The sequence below is a fragment of the Canis lupus genome, chromosome 25 (genome assembly GCF_048164855.1).
Source record: "Canis lupus baileyi chromosome 25, mCanLup2.hap1, whole genome shotgun sequence".
In the NCBI taxonomy this organism is placed as follows: Eukaryota; Metazoa; Chordata; class Mammalia; order Carnivora; family Canidae; genus Canis; species Canis lupus.
The window spans coordinates 7973118-7989624 of NC_132862.1; the positions used below are offsets into that span (position 1 = coordinate 7973118).

At 42.4% G+C, this 16507-nt stretch overlaps 1 pseudogene; it reads right to left on the bottom strand.

Annotated features, from left to right (window-relative positions):
* Window positions 1-290: 290 nt before the first annotated feature.
* On the bottom strand, window positions 291-5953 carry LOC140616958 (small ribosomal subunit protein uS12-like; annotated as a pseudogene).
* Between the last annotated feature and the right edge of the window lie 10554 nt (window positions 5954-16507).

The following is a 16507-nucleotide window of genomic DNA, read 5'->3' on the forward strand; positions in this document are numbered from 1 at the left end:
AACAAATCTTCAAGGGACAAGATCCATTTACCTTTGAAGCCAAATGTTGTTGGTCTTGCCCTTTCCCCCATTGATAGTATAATCATGTTTGTTTGTTAATGTAATTTGTCACAGGATTTGAAAATCTGGAGAAATGAGTGATTTATGTCTTTGTATATCAAAACCTTTTTAAAATATAAAATTCAAATTAACCCAAGTATTCAAAGTAATTCTAATGAGCCAGGTCTCACATTTGGAGGGGGTAGGGAGCACATGAAAATTTATTACTGTCATGTCTTCACCATCAAAACTTATGATCTTGGTCTTGCCTTCCTGCCTTTTTACAAGATCAGAAGAGACACATTGGCAACTTAGACAACCTTAAAGTGAATTCCAGGAGTGTCACCGACAGCATGACCTTTGGGACCAAATCCTACAACCAGAACTTCATCATTCTTCTCAATAAAATTCAAACAACCATCATTGGATTTTTTTTTTGGGAGGGGGGTCATTTTTTATTTTATTTTTTTGCCATTTTTGATCAGCGAGACCCTGACATACTTCCTGATGCCAGAATTTGGCTGTTTGGCTTCAACCTCTACTTTTCCCAGCACAGTTCCCTTTGCACGGGAAGCATCTCCAAAAGGATTGGCTTTCAAGACTGTGCCCAAATGGGCTTTCTTGTCCTGTTTATCATGCCACGTCTGATCTCATCGGTGACTATGAAGATTCCTGGCAATATGACACTTGCCCAACCTGCCAGCACCATGGCCCTAAGCAAAAGAGACACCAGGTCCCTCATTTTGTGTCCATGTTTGTTCAGTCTTAAACTTCTCCATATGGAGGGCCATGCTGGCTCAGTGTCTTGAGGCACTTTCTCTGATACAACTATCTCCAACTGCTACAGAGCCTCTAAGAAAGATGGGAGTGGTCTTAACATGAGTGAATTGTGACAGTTAAGAGACTAATCTTGGGCAGCCCAGGTGGCTCAGCGGTTTAGCGCCACCTTCAGCCCAGGGCCTGATCCTGGAGACCCAGGATCAAGTCCCACGTCAGGCTCCCTGCATGGAGCCTGCTTCTCCCTCTGCTTCTCCCTCTGCCTCTCTCTGTGTGTCTCTCATGAAAAAATAAATAAAATCTTTAAAAAATAATAATAATAATAATCTTTTCCAGTTTCTAACTGACTTTTGTTATCACATAAATGTGACCCTAATTACTTTCTCTTCCAAATTGGGTTTGTTTGTTTGTTTGTTTTTTGGCTTTCTGTAGATCAAATTTGTTTACAAATCATGTGCCTTCGTACTGTTTTCAATAATTTGTAGTCATGTAATAAATGACAGTTAAATAGGGGCAGAGTCTTTCATTCTCAAACGTCACTATCTGGAGTGTCACTAATCCTAGTATTCAATTCCCAAATATGAAGTAAGTCTAAATGATACCACACTTTCACACTTTTCTTTTTTGGTCGGGTTATTAATCTAATAATATCAGTTTGGGATCAGTATACTTTGAAAAAAAAAAAAAAAGGAAGAAGTATTTTTGCTAAAGAGGAAAAGAGTTCCCAGGTTTACCTTTTTTCTTCATCTAGCCAAAGCCATATTTCTGGCTAAAGGTGTTTCTTACTCACCTTGTTATTCAATTCATGGTTTAGAGATGCCCTGGAGGCAGAGATGATTGCTGAAGGCTTATTCTATCCAGCCCTATGACTCATCAATCCTATGAGTCCACAGTTTGTAATTATAACATAATGGAAGATATTATTTTATGAAAGGAGAAGCTATGACTTGTCCAAAAAAGGAATACAGCTTATAGTAAATATAAGAGGAATTAGAACACAAGTTAACAAACACTTTCCTTTTGTATGAACAGGATTTGAAAGAGTCATTTTAGATAGGAAACAGAGACGCCTAAAGCTTAATTTATTATTTAAAACACTTGGTTTATTCTTTATGAAAAATTTATCCTAAGTTATGTGGGTTTTCTCTTGAGAAATTAAGCTTTTGAAGAAAAGGGTTTAAATATTTTAATATTAATTAAAATGTATTTTTACTAAAAAAAATGTATTTTTACTTATTCAGTTACTTAAGTTTATATTTTAAATTTCCTTTTACTGTTGATATACTTTCACTTAATTAACAAAAAATGCATCACTACCATAATATAAACACACGTGTTTTAAAAAAAAGCAAGCGATCTGCCAATATGATGAGTAGCTACATTTAAAATGCAAATCCTTTATGAACCAACTGACTTACAGTAATTGTGCTGTATTTTTCCATTACAGACAAGAGCATTTTGGACTATCTTATGAATTCAGAGTCCAGGGAATTCCAATGAGATAATGTCATTGACCTTGAGTACAAATAATCAGTGGTGAATATTGTAATATGATAATGTGAAAGTTGCAAGGAGCTCATTCTCAGACTCTACCAGAAAACCTGCTAAATCAACAATAGGATGAGACACAGTGTGAACTAAGAGAGCAGAACTCTAAGGCATGTTACCTAAAATAGAAAGGCTTCTAAACAACTGAGAGATTAAGTGTGAGCTCTCACGATTAACTGCTATTAAATTAGTTTGGCTTGTGAGCATCTATCATGTACCTATCAGCCCTGTGTCACTTAAGTGGCCAAAGGTAAATGTCAACTTTCAGCTGAGCGGTTCTCATTGGGTAGTTCCTTCTGCCTATTGTATCATTTAAATCAACTAGTGTTCCTACCACTCTGAAAGTATGCAGCTTCCTCAGAAATGCCCGTTTCTGCAAGCAGCACAGTCCTCGGTGAATAAAAGACAAATACTGACTCTTTAAAGGGGAATACCATAGGAGAACGGGATTATCTGAGCCACGCTATGTACGTTTACACCCACAGGCTGCCAAAAAAATCCTTGATATTTGTCAGAAATGCAGTTGTAATTAGGGAAAGCAGAAGAAAACCAACCTCAGTTTGCTAACTGACCTGAGGCATCTAATTTATGTACATGTTCATTTTGTTAAAACATGCAAGCAAAGAGCTATTGGAAGCCATATGCCATTCGTTATGAAAAGCACATTCCTTTAGTCTTTGTAACAAAAGCCATATGGCTTTCCGAAAGTTAATTATATCATAAATATGCTGTAATAGTGGGGAGTGTGGTCTAGCAATTGCTGGAAGAAACTTTTGAGACCTGGCTTTGAGTCAATTTCTCAATGGATTCCATTTAGAACCTTGGGGGAAGTGACATGGTCATTGAGCCTCCGTTTCCCAATATTCAAAGTGAAGACCATAATAATATGGAACCTACGTGGGAGAAGAAAATGGAAATGTCTTCCCACTTAAAGGTAAAATAATGCTTCAGACTATAACTCGGGTCAATAAAACAGTAAAGCAGTAAAAGATTTTTTTTGAAATACTGATTGGTTCATCAAAACGGTCTCTTCCTCCTTCTAATACATCCTTCCCACCATTGCCAGAGTAGTCTTTCTGGAGGTTGTTTAACTCCATTGTTAAATGTTACTTATAAAATAGCACTTGAACTCTATAAATGGCCTTTATAGTCTGCCCCAGCCTGCTGTCCAGATGCATCTGCCAGCAGTCTCTCCCTGCCCTGACACACAGGCATACACACCATATCCCAAGACAGATCATTCTCGTTTATTTCTCTGTGTGTTTCAAGGTCTGCTCCTCTGGCCTGCTCCCTTGGAAGAGGCCCTACCTCCTCTTCACCACTTATTTCCTATATGCGTCAAGACCCAGACCGTCATCTTACCCATGGTGAGATGTTGGACTTCCTCAGGCCATTTGTAGTTCCCTGCTCGAAGCTACCATGGCACTTGCTGCATACCTTCTTAAACACTTATTAGATTGTGCAGTCTTTATTTGTAAACATACCCCCTTCTCCTCCACCAGAATTGGGCTTCCGAAGTAGAGAGTCTAAAGCCTGGCAAATAGTAGGTACTCAATAGTATTGAGTTTACTAGTTTATCGTCCACTTTTTAAAAATAGAGGCAACTGGCTATTTGACCCCGGGAGTCAAGTTTTTAACTAGTTTCCATATTCATTTCAACCTTTCAACTCTCCCTCCATCTGTAACATTTTCTAATAGTCCAGAAAATGACCCCAAGGGACTCATAATGTTCTACCAACAACAGACTCTTCCACTGCGCTATCTTTTTGATGCAAGAAAATGAAAGGATTTTAGAACATTTTTAAACAAAGATTAAAGCCAAGAGTTTTCTGGTTAAACTTCAGCTAACCAAAAAATTAAATGAAACACAGTCCTCATTCCTGAAGCATTTCAGTTAATCATGGTTTTATGGAAACTTAATCCAGCACAGAGGCTGAACTGAAACAAGACAGCCAACAAGTCCAACAGATAATTACATCTTCATCTGACATAACCAAACTGGGTATAGTTGTGCATGGCGTAATAGTAATGAATGTAAATTGTCTAACATTAAATTCTCATCTCAGCGATACAAAACATTGCTCTAATAGCCTAATTTGACTTTTTAAAAATGTTACTTCATTATGCTTCTGGTTTACACTTAAATGAGACAGAAAAACCTCTCTCAGACTCCATAGGATTTGGATTTTCTAAAAAGTGGGTGTCCAAAGAATCCTCGTTCAGAAACTAAATCATCTCCACATGTGCTAAGAGTAGCAAAAAGAAAGAGAGAGAGAGAGAGAGAGAGAGAGAGAGAAAGAAAGAAAGAAAGAAAGAAAGAAAGAAAGAGAAAGAAAGAGAAAGAAAGAAAGAAAAGAGAGAACATTTATGTCTGATACGCACATAACTTGGAAAAAAACCAAAAGAATGTCTGAAAGTTAAAGAGGAGAGAGGGCAGAGAGTCTGACTTACAAATTGGTTGGGAGCTATTTTATAGGGAACAAGTTTTAGGATCTGATTTAAGGGCAAGGCAACAGGGAAATACTAATAATAATAAAGGCAAGAGGGAATCATTGATATAGTTGAGCTCCAAAACTTTAATTTCCTCAAAATAGTTTCCAGATGGTTAAGAATGTCTTTCTATGTACAGTATTTTCAGGAGCAAAATAAAAAGTTATCCATTAGCTTACATGGTAATTTTTCAGCAAGATGCCACATTCATTTTAAATTGTCATTGCTGATATCAACCCTTTGATGTTGGAGACACCTGCCTGGGGGCCAGCAGCATACTCTATCAGAATGTCAGGAACTGTCACGAGGACCTGGGCCCTGGGAGACAGGGCTGTGCGTCATGGGTATGTAGCAATTCTGTGCTTTGATGTCTACTTTCCCTCCAGAAGGAGAGTACTAACCAAATGTCTCAAGATTTTCTCCTTTCTTCCCTCTGCATCTATAGGATGCAAGTCATGGAATGATTACAGGGAAGAAGTAACGAAAAGATTACAGAGGGAAATAAGGTGGCATTTCTTGATTCTTCTTTTCATCTCAGTGACAACAGACCCAGACTGGGACTCAGAAGACTGGAAGCTCATCCTCAAACCCATTTCTTTGCTAAATTAATGAATTTCTCTGTACTTCACTTTCTCTGCCGTCCTTCTATTTTCTTAATAGAAATATGACAGTATGAATAACCCTAGTAACTGCATGCGCATTTCTTAAAAGTCTACTATATAAACACAACGACTTTTTAAATTACCAAACCATGCATTCATTCATTCATTCGACAACTACGTTTGAACGCCTGCTATATATCAAACTCTGCTGAAATTTAATGGTAATTAAAACACGGTACCTCTTCTCATGGAGTTTAAAGTCTAATTTGGAAGCCAAGGACTGATCAAATAATCACACACATAGGGAGTTACAAACTGGTGTGTATATAATTACAATACACAGTTAGTAGCGGTGGTGGTATTATCTTCATTCTACAGATAAGGAAACTGAGGCCCACTCCCGGGGATTAAATAACTTACCTGCTGTCATACAACCAGTAAGTAGAGTCAAAATTCAAGCCCAGCCTCTTGTTCCTACCGTTTGTCTGCTGAAACATGTCGAAAACTATGGTTTTTTGGTAAAATAATCTAGACAGCATGTTCAAAACCTATCTCTGTCCCCTCACTGTTCTGCTGGTGATTTTAACCGCCTCACACAAAGGATAAATTCCACTTGGTAACTCTTTGTGAGAGTTACATTTAAAACAAAGAAAAGCAAAACTTTCAATTCCTTTCAATCAGAAATTTGATCTACTAGGATAAAAAAAAAAAAAGGAGATGATTTCCTAATTGCTTTTAGAAAACAGGAGGCTCTGTTGCTCATGTTTTAGCAAAATGTCTTCTCCCATTGTCCTTGCACAGTAAGCTGTACATAGGTTGATAGAATTTCTACCCTGAAGGAAATTATTCTAAAATTTGATGCAATGCAATGTGAAATGGTGCCATCAGTCTATATTTGAGTCTTAAAAATAAGGTGGGAAAGCCAGACCTGAACAGACCTCGCTCCACACCATTTTGAGGCTAGAAACGCATCTACAGAAGGTATGTTGTTGTAATTACTACAACATTTTCATCTCAAATCATGCTGCTTCCCAGGCTTCAGCCATGCCAGAAGATTTCAAGAGCAAAAGAAAAAAAGGAGCACAGCAAAGGAGACGTGCTCTGACAAGTTAGTGTGGAATGCCTTTTGACTTTTTCTTACAGCGGAAAGATTCTTTGGGGGATGAAGATTAAGCAATCATCAGAAATGAGCCTCCTCATATGACTAGAGAATTAGCACAGAGACTATTTTTTGAACTTAAAGCATCAGAAGCCCAGATTGAAATGAAGAATTACTACAAACAACTAACCATCGTTACGCTTGATACTGCTTACAAGACAAAACAGGAATCTTTTGGGCAACTGCCATCAAGATGTGTTAGGGAGCAGGAATTTCACTCGTGCGCAGAAAATTGAGAACATGAAAAATTGTGTATAGTTGTTGAGATGTATAAACATCTGAAACAAAAATAACACAAGAATCTATAAAAGCACTTTTCTTCTCAGCAGGGTCCATGAAATACATGGAGTGCTGATTAGTCCTTATTTTGTAAATGGGGAGGGGTGGGGGGAGGAAGCCCAGCTCTAACATGACAAGTTAATACTTTAAGAAAAAGAATATACCAGAATATGCGGGCCCACATCACTCCTTAACAGAACTCCAACTTGAATCTCCTAAACTTGTCATGAAAATGTTAGCTTTAAGCAGGTGTGCTTTCTCAGGAATGGGAGGGGTCCAGCTAAATAATTGGTGATTGGCCACCAGGAAGCAAAATGTAAATGAGGAAGATAAGTGGGGGAACCTCCCCACCCAGTATCATATTAAAAATAAGTGTCTTCACATAGGTCAGAATGGCAGACTATTTTCCATTCCCTTCACTCGACTCTTTAGTCCTGTAAATAAATAAGAATGCTCTTTCTCCACATCCTCTCCAACTTTGGTTTTTTCCTGTCATGTTAATTTTCCCCATTCTCACTGGTGTGAGGTGGGATCTCACTGTGGTTTTGATTTGTATTTCCCTGATGGCAAGTGATGTGGAGCATTTTCTCCTGTGCTTGTTGGCCATGCGGATGTCTTCTTTGGTGAAATGTCTGTTCATGTCTTTTGCCCATTTCACGATCGGATTGTTTGTTTCTTGGGTGTTGAGAAACGAACAAAGGGTAGTGGAAGGGGAGGCGGCGAGAGGTGAGGTGACTGGGTAACAGGCACTGAGGAGGGCACTCGATGGGATGACCACTGGGTGTTATACTATATGTTGGCAAATCGAACTTCAATTAAAAAAAAAAAAAGGTAAAGCTTAATAAGTTACTTTCAAATGGGTTAAAAAAAAAAAAAAAAAAAAGAATGCTCTGAGCAAGATACACCCAGCAAGAGACACACCCCTTTCAGACAAAAGCTAAGCTTTGTCTGCTTTCCCAAGGTGGCCTAGATTTTAGAGCTAAGATACTGAGGTGGGAACAGTTGGAAGAACTGGCTAAACTAACTTTCTCCGCCAGAAGCGGGCGTAGGAATGATGTAGGAAATAAAGGGATCTCCCAGACCAGCTTTTCCTGTTTTAAGCCACTTATAACCAAGCTTAGGGGTCTTAGTACATAGGAGCCTAATGACTGGATTTCAATTTGAAGAACGAAATGATTTAGAATGAAATGCAGCCAGCCGCAGCGCCGCATGACTAAGAGTCCACTGAGGCAGACCTTTTGTCTATTAACAAAAGACCTAGGAAGTGTTATGCCAAACAAATCAAAGTTCGATCTTTAGGGGAACTTAACAATTGTCTGGGAAGTGCCCGCGAAATAGCCATGCAAATTTTCAAAGCAACAAACCGTAAAAGCGAGCCGTATGGCTCAAACTGGGTAATGAATCACAGCCAGTGTTTATCAAATGCCAGACACTTTACAAACATCTTAACCTCCATTTCACAGATGAACAAACTGAGGCTCATAGGGCTTATTTGCCTTGCCCAAGGTTACATAGAGGTTGGCTATATATCCTGCTCTTCTCTCTACCATCACTCACCACCCGTAGATACAGTGCCCTACTACTATTGTAGCGCGGGTAACCTGGAAAAATCATTATAAAATAATGTTGAATGAAAAAAATAATATGAACTGTGTACATCACAATCATGTAAAAGTTCATATGCAGGTAAGAAAGAAATGGAAGGAAATAGGAAGCACATTTAAAAGTCGTGTTAGGGTGGTAGGGTTATGGAGGAGTCTTGAAAATTCCTCTTTATGTTTTTGCAAATAGATAAATACTTGTCAAATGTTTAAATGATTATGCACTGAGGAGCATGTTCAGAACCAGGTAATATCAATCACCAGGGAAGACTGCCCGGATAAGGCGGGTTTTCGTGACCATCTTGGGGTTATGTTGGCCAAAGGGAGAAAGAAGTTGCCAGAGCAGTGACAAGGCTCTTAATTCAGCAAATTCAAAGGCACTAAAATAAAGCAAGGCCAGTGCAGCATGGAGACAGTTGTCGGGAAGGACGAGATGTCTGAATTTTATAAGCTGGAAAATAAAGAGTAACACCATGACAGCGTATGAGGAACTTTATTCTAACCGCTGTGTGCAGGATGGTTGAGAGGACAGAGACCAGGGCAGGGAAATCACCAGAAAACTGTGGAATGAGAAAAGCATTTGATGTGGTACAAGCTTCCAGTCTTCCCTCAAAGCATAGCATTATCTAAACCACCCCATAAACTACCCTCAGATAAGCACATCCGCTGCATGTTCCTCTTTTCGTAAGTGAGAGTTGGGGTACCTACAATCTCAGTGATCCCGTGAGACTTGTACCACACCAAGGTGATCACACGCATGAAGCTCAACAGGTATATAAATAATATGAATTAAATCTATTCAATGCACTGAAGTGTTGCTCTTCCCCTGCCCTTGAGAAACCCAGGAGAGCTTGAATAAGCCTCACGTGTGAGTGGGTATCCACGACACACCCATTAGAGAAATAATGTAATTAAAATGAAATGCTCTGACTTGCATTTCATTAGTCACCGATAGATAAGCCAAATATAGCGCAAAGTTTAAATATGTCTAGCTGGGTGGTGGACAAGCTGCTAGAGGTAAGTAAGTGAATAAATTGACGTTTAAAAATAGCTGCTATTTTAGGGCCATACAACACAAGGGCTTTGTGCGCTCACTTTTGTGTGACTTCACACCATGGTAGGAGCACATACTTCAGGACGACTGCTCTTGTTCTAATTATGGAAATGACGGGACTGATCGAATTACTCACAGCCTATCTTGCATTACACCAAAGAAATGACTGGGCTTTGATATGATGACTGAGAATTACAGCCATTTGATAGGATGATTGAGAATTACAGCCATTTCTCCAGGCCTTTGAAGGAAAGGAAAGCTCAACTGATGATACAAACGTAAACCAGGGCGGTGGAAGGTTGTTCGACCTTCCAGACCGCTCAGTGGGCTTGGTTGTTTTTACCCTTAGCTACTCCTGCCTCATTTAAAGGAAACTAGCTCATAGGAAAAGGAGCTACTGTAATCTGGACAGAACTACTGTTTTTTGATGGTTCTTTTTATAGGTATTGTTGATGGGTGTCTCCTTTGTATAGTATCAGCTAGATTTTAAAATAAGCACTTTGTCCAACTAAAAAGGATCGGGGGAGAGGTAGAATGACTGATGAGCCTGTAGTGGCCTGATGTCCATAATCTGATTGGTTCACTCCCCATGTCTTTGCTCCTAGAAATACCACCAAAGGATTCTGAAGCTTCGCCTACCTCATGGGTTCGGTGGCTTGCTGTGGGTGGTGTGGTTAGGAAAACAACCAGGTGGGGGGGGGACCCCTCTTCATTCCTGAAGCTGAAACCCTGGGCGCTTGTGCAAAGGGAGAGAATGAGACTTCTCCTGGGCTGCCTGGGGCAGGGAATAGAAAAATCAGTGGCCACACGGACACAGCACAGTCTTGTCCCTTCATGCCCCAGACAGTGAGTATTATATGCATGATAATACGGTTTCTGCTCACATTTATTTTCACCTCCAGGTAGATGGTGGTTATTAAAGAGTCAATTGATCCACTTCCTTGGGCAATGCCCATTCATTTTTGACATTCACCCTTCCCCATCCTGCCGGATACTCCTCCACACGCACAAATACGTGCCAAAAGATGAGAAAGCCAAAGTTCTAAGCCAAGGTGTAACAGTATAGCTTCCCAGATGCCAGTGTCTCGATGGCAGAGTCATAAATGACCCTCCCCACGGTGCTGCAGGTCAAGTATGGAAGGACACTGAGACGTCATGGCTCCAGATCCAGTTTTTTTCTCCCCTTCTCCGGTTAGCCTAAGCTAGGGCAAAGGGTCATGAACAAATGCATGAACTAAATTTCTACCAGCCCATAATTTACTGAGCAACTTACACAGAACTGCATAAAAATAGCATAATGGTTAACCCCGATTAGTGTGTATTTTCCTGCCTTTCCAAATCAGGTTTGCTTCCTCTCCCTGCTGACCCGCACTGTATTCTCTCCCGCCCTACCCTCAGAAAGTGTTCACAAGAGGGGAGTCAGAAGACTGATGGTCCTTCAGGACAGAACGACTAATGAGGCTTTCAGTGGGCCCTTCTTTCGAATAAAGAGCTGTAGGTCCCTGCAGCTGATAAGACCAGGGCCCAGGAAAGGTCTGCTTGGAGCCTCTGAAATGCTGCCTGCCTTCCCCCAGGATTCACACACATCCTTGAGTTGGCCCCGATGCCAACTGCCAGGAGAACCAACTAGCCGCTTATTGCTTATATTTCATTTATATCCATTCCACCAATATTTATTTCTTGGTTGCTGTGGCAGCATGTTTATTTGCTCTGAGTTCAGTATTTAAAGGAGGCTGTGAGGGTAACGTCCTTAACCAAGAAATGTGAGCTGTGTCTACATCCCTGGAGCCCTGGGCTTCCTGGCCAGTAGCTTCAGACGCCCGGCCCCCGTTCTCTGTTGGCATTCTTCCTAAAACTGGAAATACTGACCCAAAGAATCCTGCTCCTCAATCCTTCCTTTATCAACAGCGACTCTGGAGGAGGCAGGAGAGCACCATGATGTCAGCAGGACGCTGACAGGGACCTTCTTGGCACCTCCTTCCCCGCACTCACCAACACCCCCAGGTGAGAGCAATGCGGCTTCCGTGCAAGCAAAACTCAGCACAGAACTGGCCGGGTTGGGTTTATGTGGGCACACACTTATGCTGCGTGATCACCATCTTCCCCCTTTCCCTCTCCGAAGCTTCTCGTCCTGGTCCCTCAGCCCAGGCCACAGTGACTGATGGCATGAGCTGGGGAGACGGATACTGAATTCAAATCCCAACGCCATTGACTCCATATCAAGTTTTGGGCAAGTTTCCTAATTGCCCCGAACCTCACCTTCTCCATCCGTAAAATGGGGATATACGACCACTCTGCAGACTGATACAAGGATGAAATGGAATCATGCGTGCAAAGCAGTATGCCAGCTACCTAATAAGCACTCAATGAGTGCCAGCTACTATTATTAATGAACCTCCATACATGTAGGTGCTCAGTTGAAGTGGTACCCTAGGCACCATTCCACTTTTCCTTCTCTGTAGTCGACCTGAACTTTGGGCCAATTAATTCTACCTCCTAAATTCCAGTGAAATCCATTTCCTCCTTCCCTTCCCTGCGACAATAGCTCAACGTCTTTTCTACTATTCTAATCTTTTAACTTACCTGGTACATTCATCCTCTTCCAACCATTCTGCGCACTTCCCAACAGTGTGAATTTTCCAAAATGGAAAGGTGTTCCTGACATTCCCCGTGTTTGGGTCCTTGGGGGGGCTCCACGTGTTGCCTTCAAGATGTGGTCCTGGTTCCTCCGAGCAGCATTCAGAGCGAGGACCGCATCTCACTGCCCCCTCTCCTTCCTCACAGAATGGTTTCTACCTCTTACAACAGCCTCAGGTCCAATTGCCTTTGCACAGACTGTTCCCTGTACATGTTCTTGTCTTGACAGGATGGACTCCCATGTATCCTCTTTTTTTTTTTAAGATTTTATTTATTTATTCATGACAGACAGAGAGAGAGAGAGAGGCAGAGACACAGGCAGAGGGAGAAGCAGGCCCCCCTTGGGAGGCCTGGTGTGGGACTCGATCCCAGGACCCCAGGATCACACCCTGAGCCCAAGGCAGATGCCCAACCGCTGAGCCACCCAGGCGCCCCTCCCAGGTATCCTCTTAAGACTCCATAGCCAGAGTTCTTTCCCAACAGTCTTCCTAACTCCTCGCTCACACATTAGACTAGTTTATTTTCTGTTCACTTGTCTGTCTCCCTTTGTTTAGGACTGAGTTCCTTGAGATGAGGGGCTGTTTATCCTGCTGCATCTGTATCCCCAGCAACAAACACAGATGCTGGGTCAGTTCATCCAACAAACATTCAATGAGCCAAGCGCTGAACTCGGTGCTAGGCACACACTTGCTCTCCACCACTGCATAGGCCCCTGTGGCTCTGTGAGTCTTGGTGCCACAGGGAAATGTGAGCAGGATCTGACTACCTAAGCTCTGTCGTCAGGATTCCCACGCAAACCTCAATAGCTGCCCACTGGTAGATGCAAACCCTTCCGTGTAAGTGTTACCTAAATTTAGTCTCACAAAAACCCCGGAAAATATTACCTAAGTTTTGCAAATCAAAAAGCTCTGGGAGACTTAATGGCTTGTCCAATGTCAACCGGCTGGTGGTTGGCATCCCTGGGTATTAGGAGAGGCGGCCTTGCACAGCAGTTATGAGATAGCTTTTGGAGCAAGACCAATACCAGTTCAAATCCCAGCCTTTCCACATCTGAGCTGTATGGGCTTACAGAAGTTACTTCATCCCTTTGGGCCTGAGTTCCCCTCTCTTGGAAAGAGGGAGAAATAATACTTATCTGTCAACTTCACATGGGTTGTGTGAAATCCAAATTAAAAACTGAACATAAGCTTTTCGTCCCAGAGCCTCTAAGATGCTCAGGGGGACCCAAAATCATTTCAGAGCCCATATTCTTAATCATTCCATGGTTCTTACTTTCTGAAGAAGGATTGAGACTGAGAGGAGAAAAATCAATTCGATCAGAAGTTATACAGGGAACCTGAGGTCCAAACCGAATGCTCTTGTGTCCAGTAATCAAGGACACCAAGAAAATGACCTGTGCGCCAAGTACATTCTAGATATTTCTTAGAGAATTCAGATCTTGTCTGCCACCGAGTCATGAGGCTTTGTGAGGCGGGGAAGTCCTTCAAAAAGTACAAATAGACAGGATTGTTTTCATTACTAACAGTCTGAGTTGGGGCCTTCTGAAGGTCCGGTGAAAATGTCAGGTTATCTAAACATCATCTCCTTCTCCTATCACTTCTGTGGGTAGTAGGCATTTGAATACCCACTAAAATTAGTTGTTAATTTTGTCAGGTAGAGTATTTTGGTCCCATTTTGTGAAAATAACGTGACCTACTTATAGGTGTGGTATAAACGGAATAAAATTGTTTTCACCGTTAATCGTAATCTTAAAGCTCTAGACAATGATAATAATATTACACAATCATTAAGCTCATACTATGTGCCAGGTACTGGGGATTTTTTTTTTTAAATACGTTATTTCACATAATGGAAGAACCCAGTGAGCTATCTGAAGCCTAGTTATCCTCAGCCATTCCGTACGAAGTACCTATTAGATAGTAGGCCCTGGGCTCTCAGGGAACCAATATAAGTAACATGCCTCCCCTGTCCTCAAGGGACTTACCATGCAGCTCCAACTTAGATCTCGCCTTGGACAAAAGAGGGATAAATAAATACCTAGGTAGACTCAGTGGAGTAGTCCGCCTTAATCTAATACAAGCCAACGGGAAAAGGAGGGTAAATCATCACTGCAGTGTAGAGGCAGTAGGAAAGGAAAGTAGAGCTGGGAAATTAGGAAAGTCTCCATGGAAAGACACTCTCTGAGATCACGAGGCCTCCATAGGATCGTCTTAGCTCTCGACTCCAGTGTCCTTTGCTATTCTCATTAGAATTTCCATTCTATTTATAATTTTGACCTAAGTCCCAGCACCTGTTGTGATTCTATCTCGCAATCAAAGTAAGAGGATCTGGCTTGCCTCTGTGTGTGTGTGTGTGTGTTCACAGGGTTGCTCCCTTGCAAACCGTATTTTCCCATGATCTGCCTCTCACCCTTGACATAGTGTGACTGCCACCAGAGCACAGGTCCCTTGGTCCGTACCTCACTGAGTCTGAGTCACGGAAACATTCCAAACGAGGATGGGAAATGACAGAAGGAGTTCCTGGCTTCAGCAGGATTTGTCTTCTTTGTGAGGACAACGTGACCTCAAATTAGACTGTGTCTTTTGGGTTGGGATATCATACCATTTTGTGAAACTGCTTCTAAAAATCATGTTTTATATTAAGACCAAGTTTTCACTAAACAGTGAAGCCTTTCGTTTGGCACATTAGACGGTGTTCTTTAAAAACCCCAATATTCAGGAGGCCTGGGTGGCTCAGTGGTTGAGCGTCTGCCTTTGGCTCAGATCAGGATCCCGGGGTTCCAGGATCAAGTCCCACATCGGGCTCCCTGCACAGAGCCTGCTTCTCTCTCTGCCTTTGTCTCTGCCCGTCTCTGTGTCTCTTGTGAATAAATAAATAAAATCCTTAAAAAAATAAAAATTAAAAAAAAATAAAAACCCCAATATTCAGTAGTAGTCTTAGGATTACATTTACCTTTGAGTTGGATCTGACAAAATTTCACCTTGTCGGTAGTTCTGGTGTTGACAGACTACTCAAAAGCATTAACAACCTGGAAACATTCACTCCAAATATACAAATAACAACACTTGTGCATAAGCCGATATAACTCATCCAAGATTTAAATCATTGCATTCCTTTGTCCTAATACGTCTTCCTGGTTTGGGGAGGCTTTGAATTATATAGCTCAAAAACCACACACTAGCAACTCAGACACAAGCATACACATGCTTGAGGCTTGTGTGTATTTGCAGGCTGTAGACGTGACTTTTATGCCGTCCTATTCCCCCCTTTTCAGGGTAGCCTCGAGCTGTAGAATGTGCCAGAAGCCATTTCTCAACAAGGTAGATCTGGCCAGGCCCCTTGCCCACATAGAACCTCGCCATCAATTACTGAACCAGGTTGAAGCTCCCTAAGGAGGATGAAGGTCTGCCACGGTGTCTCCACCTGAGTTTCAGCAGGTTCCCCAGCTGCCCCAGGCACCTGAGGATTTCCAGCCTTCGGGAATGGACCCCCTCAGTCCCCTCCACAGGCTCCAGCTCGCCTACTCTGTACCCTTTGCCCAGACTCCCCCTCAGCCTACAGGACCTCCTGTCTGGAGCCCTTCCAGGAAGACTTTTGTCCTTGTCCTAAAGACAAATTCAAACGCCAGTCTCCCTGAGGTGGCTGTCACTCTTTCCCCACGTCCTTCCTCGGGGGTCACAGCATCCTCTCCCACTGCCCCACCTTAATGACAGTTCGTACACGGTGCTGTCACTATGGGCTGACGGGGCCGCCTCCCCTACGCCCGGGCCCCCGGAGGCCGAGATGACTTCTTCCCCAGCCCCAGCACATCGTCTCCATCAACAGGGCCTATTCGCAGTAGATGTTTGTCAAATAAATAAGTGAACAGAATAGGTGAAATCCATCTTTCATCTTCCTCCACCTTCCCCATCCCCGGCTGCCCTTCCTCACCCTTCCTCCCACCCCTGCCCCGGCCCTGACTTCCCGGCCCTCGTCAATGCCCTCTCTCGGTCCCTAGATGTCCATTCGGTTCCAGCCACCACACTCCTCACCTGCTCTCATTAATGGTTTTGATAAACTCATGAGGCCGGTTGATAAACTCAGCGATCATGTCAATGCTGACGTGGGGTTTTGGAAATTTGCCAGGTGACAAAAGCTTTGGCCAAAGTAACGAATGTCTAACTGTAGGACTTCAGGCCAGTCGGAGGCTCTCTCACCATCCCTGCACCCACGCCTGGCATTTTGTGTAGGAGTTGACTTCTCATGACTGTTACAGGTGCCAGTATCTCTGTAAACTCTTGGCTGTGCGGATCTGGGCCCTGGGGAGTCAGCCAGCCTCAAA